Genomic DNA, 9208 nt, shown 5'->3' on the forward strand with positions numbered 1-9208 from the left:
TAATTCCAACAAATTCAATTAATAAAAACACACTTCATTAAATAAAATAAAAATTACAATTTAAAAACCTAAAAAATAAAAAAAAATACATAATTTAAAATACACTAAATTAAACTATAAAAACTACTCCGCCGACGAATCATCATCCCCCGAAGTCGGCGGTGCACCCAAGTTAGGTCGATTCCCTATACCAAGTTGAGCTTTCATATACTCAATTCCGTCCATATGGGCTGAAACTTGGGCGGGAGTCATTTTTGAAAGGTCAGCCATCGTGGCGACCAGGTACATGGACATTAGGGTGTTCGAGCCCGTGGCCGTGCCGGAGCCCGAGCCCTCGCCCGTTTGGCTTGATTCGCCGCGGCCCCTCCGTCTCCCTCTCGCTCTCGCTCTCGCCGCCTTCGCCGCCTTGGTCCCTTGCGGCCGACGCCGTGAACCGGAAGAAGACCACCCTGCATCGGCGTGCCCTCACGTGAGGTGTTGCCTTCCCCGCCATCACTAGACGAGTAGTGGCCACGCGCCGTGTGCTTCATGCGTTTCGAGCCCGACTCGACACCGGCAGCCCACCTTTCAAGGTGGTGGACTTGCGACCAAACATCGACCTACTTGAAATCTTTACCGACGTCGTCTTTGAAGACCCGCAACGCCGCTCTCAGAATGTCGACTCCACTGGCTCCGCTTTGATAATTCGCCGCCTCTGCCCTATATATCGCTCAAAAGTTTTTGACATCTTTGTTGCATCGGTCAATGACTGCGGAGCATCTTCAAGTTGCGAGCAAAGGTGTTCTTCGGCCTTCGTGCGTTGTAAACTTCGGTGACTTTTTTCCAAAAACTCTTGTTGGTTTGTTGATTCCCGACGACAGGATCGTACGAGACGCTGATCCAAGCCTCGTACAGAGCCAACGTCTCGTCTTGGCTGTATGGATGACGGGTGCCGTCCCCCACAACCTCATGGTCGCCCTCTTCCTCCTCGGCATTGACGCCGATCCTGAGCCGATCCTGCCGGAGCCGGAGCCGGAGCCTCCACCTATTGGCCAATCGGGCAAAGTGCCTTCATGCGCCAAAAAATTCTCCGGAATTTGGGATAATCCCGACTATTGCCCGTACCTCTGGGGGGGGAAGGGATGATAGTATGCATCCACATCAAAATGTGGTGTTTGGTATGCCGGCGGAGTGGTCGAGGCTTGGGTGCCCGACGACGAACCGGGAGTACCCAAAAAGTTGTACATGCTCGCCCAATCATCGAACGAGTTCAAGTCGAACCCGCCGGAGCGCCGCCGCTGGAGTTTCCATCGCCGGACATTTTTTCAACAATTTGAGAGAAAGGAATAGATGAGTGTAGTGAATGGAAGAGGAATGAGAGTAGTGTTTGTGTGTAAAATGGTGAATGGAGTATGGAGTATACTTATAGAATAATAAAAGAAAATAAAAAAATAAAAAATAAAAAATCGACCGATGGTTTCAACGGTCTTCTGACCGTTAAATTTTTTTTTATTAACTTCGTATTTTTCGAATTTACAAAAAAAAAATTATTACGTCATAATTCCGACGCCCACTCGCGGGCCGGCGAGTGGGCGTCACGCCATACTCCAGCGCGCGCGTCGTCTCGCCAGCTCGAGGCCGGCCTCGCCGGCACGCGTCGCGCGACGAGATGCCTCGTCTCGAGCGTCGCAACGCTGTCTCGTCTCGTCGAGACGAGACCGAGCCAGCATCGAGTCAGCGATGCGGATGCCCTTACACCTCTACCTCTCGTTACATTATTATTTTCATTTTTTTGGCGCCAAGCCACATTTTACTCTTTGGGACGCTTGCATTTAACATTATCCATTCAAAATACTACATAATAATAATAATAATAATAATAATAATAATAATAATAATAATAATAATAATAATAATGATAATAATAATATTTATTATTAATTTTTTTATTTTTTATTAATTTACTATACACTCCATCTGTCTCGAATTAGGAGTCATATTTAGTTATGATACAGGTTTTAAGAAATGTAAAGAAAAGTAGATAGAATAAGTTAGTGAAATATGAGTCTCACATATATAGTAATTTTATAATAAAATGTACAATAAGTTGGTTGAATGTGAGACCTACTTATCATTTATGATAAAAGTAAAATAGGATTTTTATCGTGGAATGGACCGAAATGATAAAATAAGACTCTTATCGTGTGACAAAAAGAGTACTATAATTATGAAATAAAAAAAAAATCATCTTCCAATCATTATGATAAATGATAATAGTACATCATAGATTTTTAATAGTAATTTATTGAGTCTGATTGCTAGCTAACAATATAGAGCACTGAGAGAGAACTACGTAAGCCCCAAACAAAACCATGAAAAATTGCAACTAAATACCCGCATCTAAGGACCATTAAAAATATGAATTTTTAAAGGGTATGTATACATCAAAGGAAAAAGTGACTTGTCAATAGAGAATCAGTCTCACTTCCCTAAGGAGAAAAAATAATAAATTTATATGAAAATAAAATAATTCACATTTTCAAGGAGCGAGGATATTTCTCAGTTAGATTGATAATCTTTGACGGTAACTAAGACAAAATAGATTCTACTCTCCATTGGAGTTGTGCACCTGACAAGAATTCCCAAATAGATTGAATAAATGAAAAAACACAAACCAAAACAAAATAATGCTACTCTCAGTTGGATTTGATCCACATTATTGATACTTTCAGGGAATCTATTTCTCATTAGTAGACAAAGACCATAGTCCATATATGAAAACCAATTTAACTTTAACACCATTTTCGAAAGTTGAATTAGTTTGCGCCATATCAAAATCTATAGCCAAATCTTTCAACCAAGTTAAAATCATACAGTACTTCTATCTTTTAAACTGATGTACAAATTAACTGTATCACCAAAATATTAGTAAGAATAAAAAACTTTCTTAAAGCCTTTAACTTTAATGATTCTTTAAGTATTGTTTAAGAGAAAAGCCATACATAGACAATCAAGTTTCTTTTACCATAGCATGAAACTAGCTTCATTATTTTCTTATAACTTTGTTGCGTGTGAAACCACTTTCTTCTTATACATGAAAATGGCTAATGATTCTCTTTCAATTAAACTTGGTGATATAAAGGGATTAATGAAGAAAGAAAGCATGTGGGTGTTGCACTATGACATAGAGAGTACTCTTCTATAAAAAAAATTTAGTTTTACAATAAATGACTACAATGATTATATTTTAGCCAGTGATTTATATAGATAAAATTTGTATATATATAGGTTAATATAATTGGCAAGATCAACATTATCAATCTAATGAATGCTTGCCTAAATCCTAATCACACTCTAAAATATAAAATTAGGAGTAGTTGCTAAGAAATCATGAAAAAGGCATTCTCTTCGCATGTGAAGAAACAATATTAATGAGATCTCCAAATTAAGTGTCTAATGTAAAGTCGAAATCAGATTGCATGTTAATGCAACTGAAAGAAGCAAAAACTATCAGTTTAAAGATTTATCTTCTCTTAATTTGATTGCGGAAAGCTTTTGCGTGTGAGAAAATAATATCGCATTATAGCCAAAAACAAATCACTTCATAGTTCTAATAGACTAAATTAATGATTATAAAATATTTATAAACTTGATTTTGACCTAATTTTGATTTTTGGCGGTTATTATTAGATATCGCAATAGTAAAGCTATTTTTTTATTCATGGAAATAGGAGTATATATGTAAACACATGTGTACTATTTTTTCACATCGAAGAAAATTTGAGTTGTACTAATCGAATTACTCTTAAACCACATTTTATTCTTTTAAACATCCACAGTACCGCCCTAGCCATCGGCCTACCCACCGGCATGCGGCTAGGCGGTCGGCTAGGGTGGTATTGCGACCGCCGAGCCGAGAAGGTGAGAGAGAAACGCTCGAGATCTAGGGCTTGGCTGAGCTGCCAGGTGGTGGCTAGGTGTCTATTGTGCACCGAGCCAATTTTTCATTATTTTAATATTTGATAGACACCAATAATTAAAATTAATTAAATTGGAGGGCTTTTAGGAAGGTTATTGGAAAGACTAGGCTGGGTTGTGGGAAGGTTAGGACATTGGCTAGACAGTGAGAATGACATAATAACGTGACAAAAAGAGTTTTAGGCTAAGCTGTGGCTGGGACATTTCTATTTTGGATAATGTTCGAAATATTAGTAATTGAAAAAGTGTACTTCACATGTCTATTTTAGAATTTTCCTTTAAATATTTTAAAAAGTTAAAATATAGTACTCCCTCCGTCGCACAAAAGATGTCACACTTGTGGGACGACACGAGATTTTAGGAGGTTTTGTTTTGTGTGTTAAATGGAGAGAGAAAATATAATTTTTCTATTCATGTGAGAGATAAATTTTTCCAAATATGGAAATGTGACATCTTTTATGGGACAAACTAAAAAAAAAGTGTGACATCTTTTATGAGACGGAGGGAGTAGTACAATATTGGAGTATCAACAAAAAAAACCCAATAAAATACATACTGTACTGTACAGTAGCAATAAAATAATCCACAAAATATCTTAAAAGTTGGTGAGCGGCTTGAGCTGAGAGTGAGCCGAGCCGCCAAAGCCATGCATCCGACAATAGCCAGCTGGCGATCAAGACATGAGTCAGCGCTATTCTGGCAGGTATCTACGTGGCGGGACTTCATTGGATGAGAAAGAGACGCTCATTAACCTTGGCGGCGGGCCCCACAGAAACCAGGCAGTGGAAGTGACCCGTAAGCGCATTTTGTATCATAGCGTGGAAATGACGATTCTTAGATAGCATAGTATGGACCGTAGTTTATATATACGACCAAGTCACCCTACAATATACGCCACATAAATCCTTCTATAATGCTTCATAAAGTATAAGATAGATCACATCATTTGCTCCCTTTTATGTTGATATTTTCATAAACATGAAAAGTCAGTCAACCTGCATTTTTTGTGGAGTGAAAGCACCTCATAAACTTGATGATCACCAAATATTTATCTGTATCATTATACATGGAGTGATGGAGGAGAGGTTAATTTGCAAGAACTAAAGTACTAGTATCCTTCTAATCCACAGTAGTGTCATTTTGCTATTATGATACTACGTTCTGTAATAATTGAGTCATTTCCTTTTCTAGCAACAGTCAATACATTTCTTTCTCTTATTTTATTCTCTCTTGACCTCTTTATCTTTTTCATTTTTTACTTTATTCTGCCTTTGCTTATCTCACTTAACATAATTTTTTTTAAATCACGTGATAAAAAGAAATGCATCTACTACTATGGAATGGAGAGAGTATATTACGTTGAGAGAAGAGTTAAAATTGTGTATAAAGTTAAAGGGATCGGATAGGGAATGTGAATGGAACATATATATAGCTCAAGTGTAACATTCTTTTACAAAAGGTTTGGCGAACACATGTTCACACGAGTCTTCATAATTACTTGGTAATCAACTTTTTGATATTTGTGGATGATATTTTATTGCAACTCATTCGTTTATCTTATTTGATTATATGATTTTTAGATTTTGGAAATTAATAATTCTTGATTAGTGATTAATAAATTAGTACTATAATGGAACATAAAAGGCACCCTCTATTGCATCCGGATACACAGTTATATCCAAACTATAATTCTAGTAGTACTAACTAATAAGTCCACATGGAATATGACTGACCTGCACCAATCGGCAACCACCCAGTAAAAATAATAATGAAAAAGATTAATCTATATAATATTATATAGATCATAGTTGAAGCTAGAAATTTAAAGATGAGGAATTCTATGAAAAAATATTGATATTGTAATATATTTCCAATTATTAAAGAATTAATGCCTCTTTCATTTCAATTTTGAATTTTTTTTAATTCCGTCACAATCTTTAACGTCTATCTTTTTATTAGACGTTTTCAATATGTACAAACTTTTAAACTTTAAAATTGAACGAGGGCTTTTGCAATAGTACATGATTTGAGTTCGAGGTTGCCAGCTCATATTTTGAATTATTGGTCGATCACCAGTAGTTTGTACAATATCCAATTGAAATAATTTATGACTAGATGTCCCATAAAATTGAAAATGATTTATTTACATTGAAGATGTGAGGATGCAATTAATAAATGTCAAAAGTTGAATTAAAACTGAAAAAATGGCCATGATCAATGACTTTCTTAATCAAAGAATAACGTTTATTAAACTGCATTTTTGTTTTTATGTGCGAACCTCAATTAATTTCGCTTTTATATGCACTCTCTATCATTGCGAAAGTTTTCATTTAGTTTAGCTTATTCAAATTGGAGTTCTATACTAGACCAATATGGGTTTGTTAATTATTTCCGAGACTAAACTACATAACCAATCTATGTAAAGTAACCAACAAATTAACAAAGGTACAGTAGTGGAGTACTATATTTCACACAAAATGTTGTCTATTTTTTATTTTCACTTCTCAATCAAAATCAGTCTCATAATAAAAAAAATGAAGGTTACTCCTAATTGGTTACTCACTTTTATAGTTTTTATTATTCTCTCTCCTATTTCATTTATACTTTCCCGGTTTCCCTACTTCTCTCATAGTTATACTTTATTCATTTTACCTATACTTTACCAATCTAACTTTAAAATTTGGCCATATTTAGTTGCTGGAATTTGTCCGAAAAAGTAATCTGATTCCTTATATTTTAAATTTATATTTCTGTTTCTGTTTTTAATCAAACTGGAAAAATAATCAGAATTCAGGAACAAAAAAAATTAGTACAACTTTTCAGGATTTAGAATCCTAACTTTTTTTAGGTATTCTCTTTCCAAGTTTTATGATTCTTACATATTTAATACAATATATTATTATTATTATTACTATTATTATTATTATTATTATTATTATTATTATTATTATTATTATTATTATTATTACTACTACTACTACTACGATTATTATTATTAAACACAATATTTAAAAATAATTTAAAGTTATAAATCATATTTAATTTCAATATAATAAATAACTATAATTATATTTATCATAATTATAACTATATTATTATAATATTTATATATAATTGTTATTATCATAATAGTATTTAATAATGTATTAAATAATTAAAATATAATTATAATATAAATTATATAATAATAATAATAATAATTATTATTATTATTAATTATTACTATTATTTTATAATTTAATAATTAATCAATGAAATCGTAGTGAAATTTAAATTAAAAGATTTATTTAATTATAATATCTGTAAATATTATAATTATAATAATAATAAGATTATTATAAACATTTATGATTATAATACTCCATGTAACTATTATGACAATTATATTTATTATATATTATGATTGATGATCCATATTTAAACTATCCATCGTAATAATAAATAAAATAATATAATTATTATCATTTGTAATTAATAATTTATTAAAAAATTTATATTATTATTTTTAAAAATAATAAAAAATACTAGTACCATATATTCTTAGTTTGGATTTTAAATAAAATATAAAATCTTGATATTCTCCAAACACTGGAAAATAAAGTTATTAGGAATCACATTCCCGAGATTCATTTTCCCAAGAATCATTTTCCTTTCCAACTTTATTTTCCCGTGAATTAAATATGGCTTTGTATCTTCTATCATTAAAATTATTTTTAATGGATGGAGGGAGTACATGATATGCTTGACCAATGATTTGGCCTCTTAGCCCATTAAGGGCATAAAAAAATAATTTTGTTAGATTTTGTCTCGCCCCTCACACCAGCCCCCTTACTATTTTTATTGTTTTTTTTTTATTATGGGTTGTTTGATTTGTAAGATTGTATCTCATTATTAAATATATATTATGTTTGTTTTATTAGATTAACTCTCACAACTTAATTCTAAATAAATAGATATATGATAATTAGTCATAGTCACTCCTCCTACATCTAAAATAATCACATAAATTAATTATAAATAAATAATTATATAATAACAAGTAATGCCAATCAAACAGTACATGTAAGTGTTACTCCGTTGATAGCATGTTCTTTTCCTTTACTTTATTTTGTTGCATGCACAATTTAATTATAGAAACGAAAATTTCAACTAAATCCGGCAAAGATGAATTCAACCAATTAATGAGCAATCATGCACATGGAAATATGTGAAAATATTATGAAATATGATTTCAGATAGAGTACGTGCTAAAATTGGTCCTGAACATATGACTATTTTATGTTTTTAGTGCTAAACTTTATCTTTTAGATTTTTTGGTCCCGAAAATATGAAAATTTAATCATTTTGATCCTCCGTCTGATTTCCGTTAAAAACTAACGGTCAACGGGTTTTAATCCCGATTTTGACAAATTAAATTTTTAATTCTGATTTTTTTACTTCCTAATTATTTTTATAAATATCCTTTTAAAATTAGAATTAAATAATCAATTAAAATTAGGATATTTATAAAAAATAATTAGGGAGTGCAAAACTCCAATCGGCGGCGGCATTGCGGCAGAGGTGTGGTCGGCCATGGAAGAAATGGGCGGCGTGGCAGCACGTGGACAAGAACAGAGACCTTCATGCCGCTGAAGCAACTGCCATTGCCGCAGATAAAGTAGTACCTCTTGGCCTTGTCGAGGAGTATGAAATCCTTGCCGCTGCTCCAATTTCCGGTGGCCCCCTCCGTCGTGCAGTTATCGTAAACCGTCTGGTTCACCTCAAACACATTGTACTGCGTTTTCTGGTACCTAAACGCTGCAACATTTGAAAATAGGATTAATTAATTAAGGAAATAGAAATAAAGGGGGTGGGGAATTAGTTACACGTACAGATGAGGTCGCCGACGTAGAAGGTGTGGTTGTTGGTCCAGAGGGTGTAGTTGAGGCCGGGATTCCAGACCTTGTTGGCGCCGACGATGTGGTCGGTGGCGGCGCTGGAGGACACCAGGAGGAGGACCACGGCGGAGGCGAGCTAGAGGAGAGGGGCTGCTGAGCTGGACATTTATAAAAATAATTAGGGAGTAAAAATTCAGAATTAAAAGTTTAATTTGGTCAAAATCGAGATTAAATTCGTTGACCGTTAGTTTTAACGGAAATGTTGACGGGAGGACCAATTGTGATCCGATTTGAAATGTGCAGGACCAAAATGATCAAATTTCCATATGTTCAGGACCAAAAAATCCAAAAAATAATGTTTATGACCAAAAACG

General features: G+C 33.8%; 1 pseudogene; it reads right to left on the reverse strand.

Annotated features, from left to right (window-relative positions):
- Nucleotides 1–8441: 8441 nt before the first annotated feature.
- LOC125209584 (early nodulin-like protein 17 pseudogene) lies at nucleotides 8442–9000 on the reverse strand (annotated as a pseudogene).
- Between the last annotated feature and the right edge of the window lie 208 nt (nucleotides 9001–9208).

The sequence above is a fragment of the Salvia hispanica genome, chromosome 3 (genome assembly GCF_029641045.1).
Source record: "Salvia hispanica isolate PSC_SH4W2 chromosome 3, Shi_PSC_v1, whole genome shotgun sequence".
NCBI classification, from domain to species: domain Eukaryota; kingdom Viridiplantae; phylum Streptophyta; class Magnoliopsida; order Lamiales; family Lamiaceae; genus Salvia; species Salvia hispanica.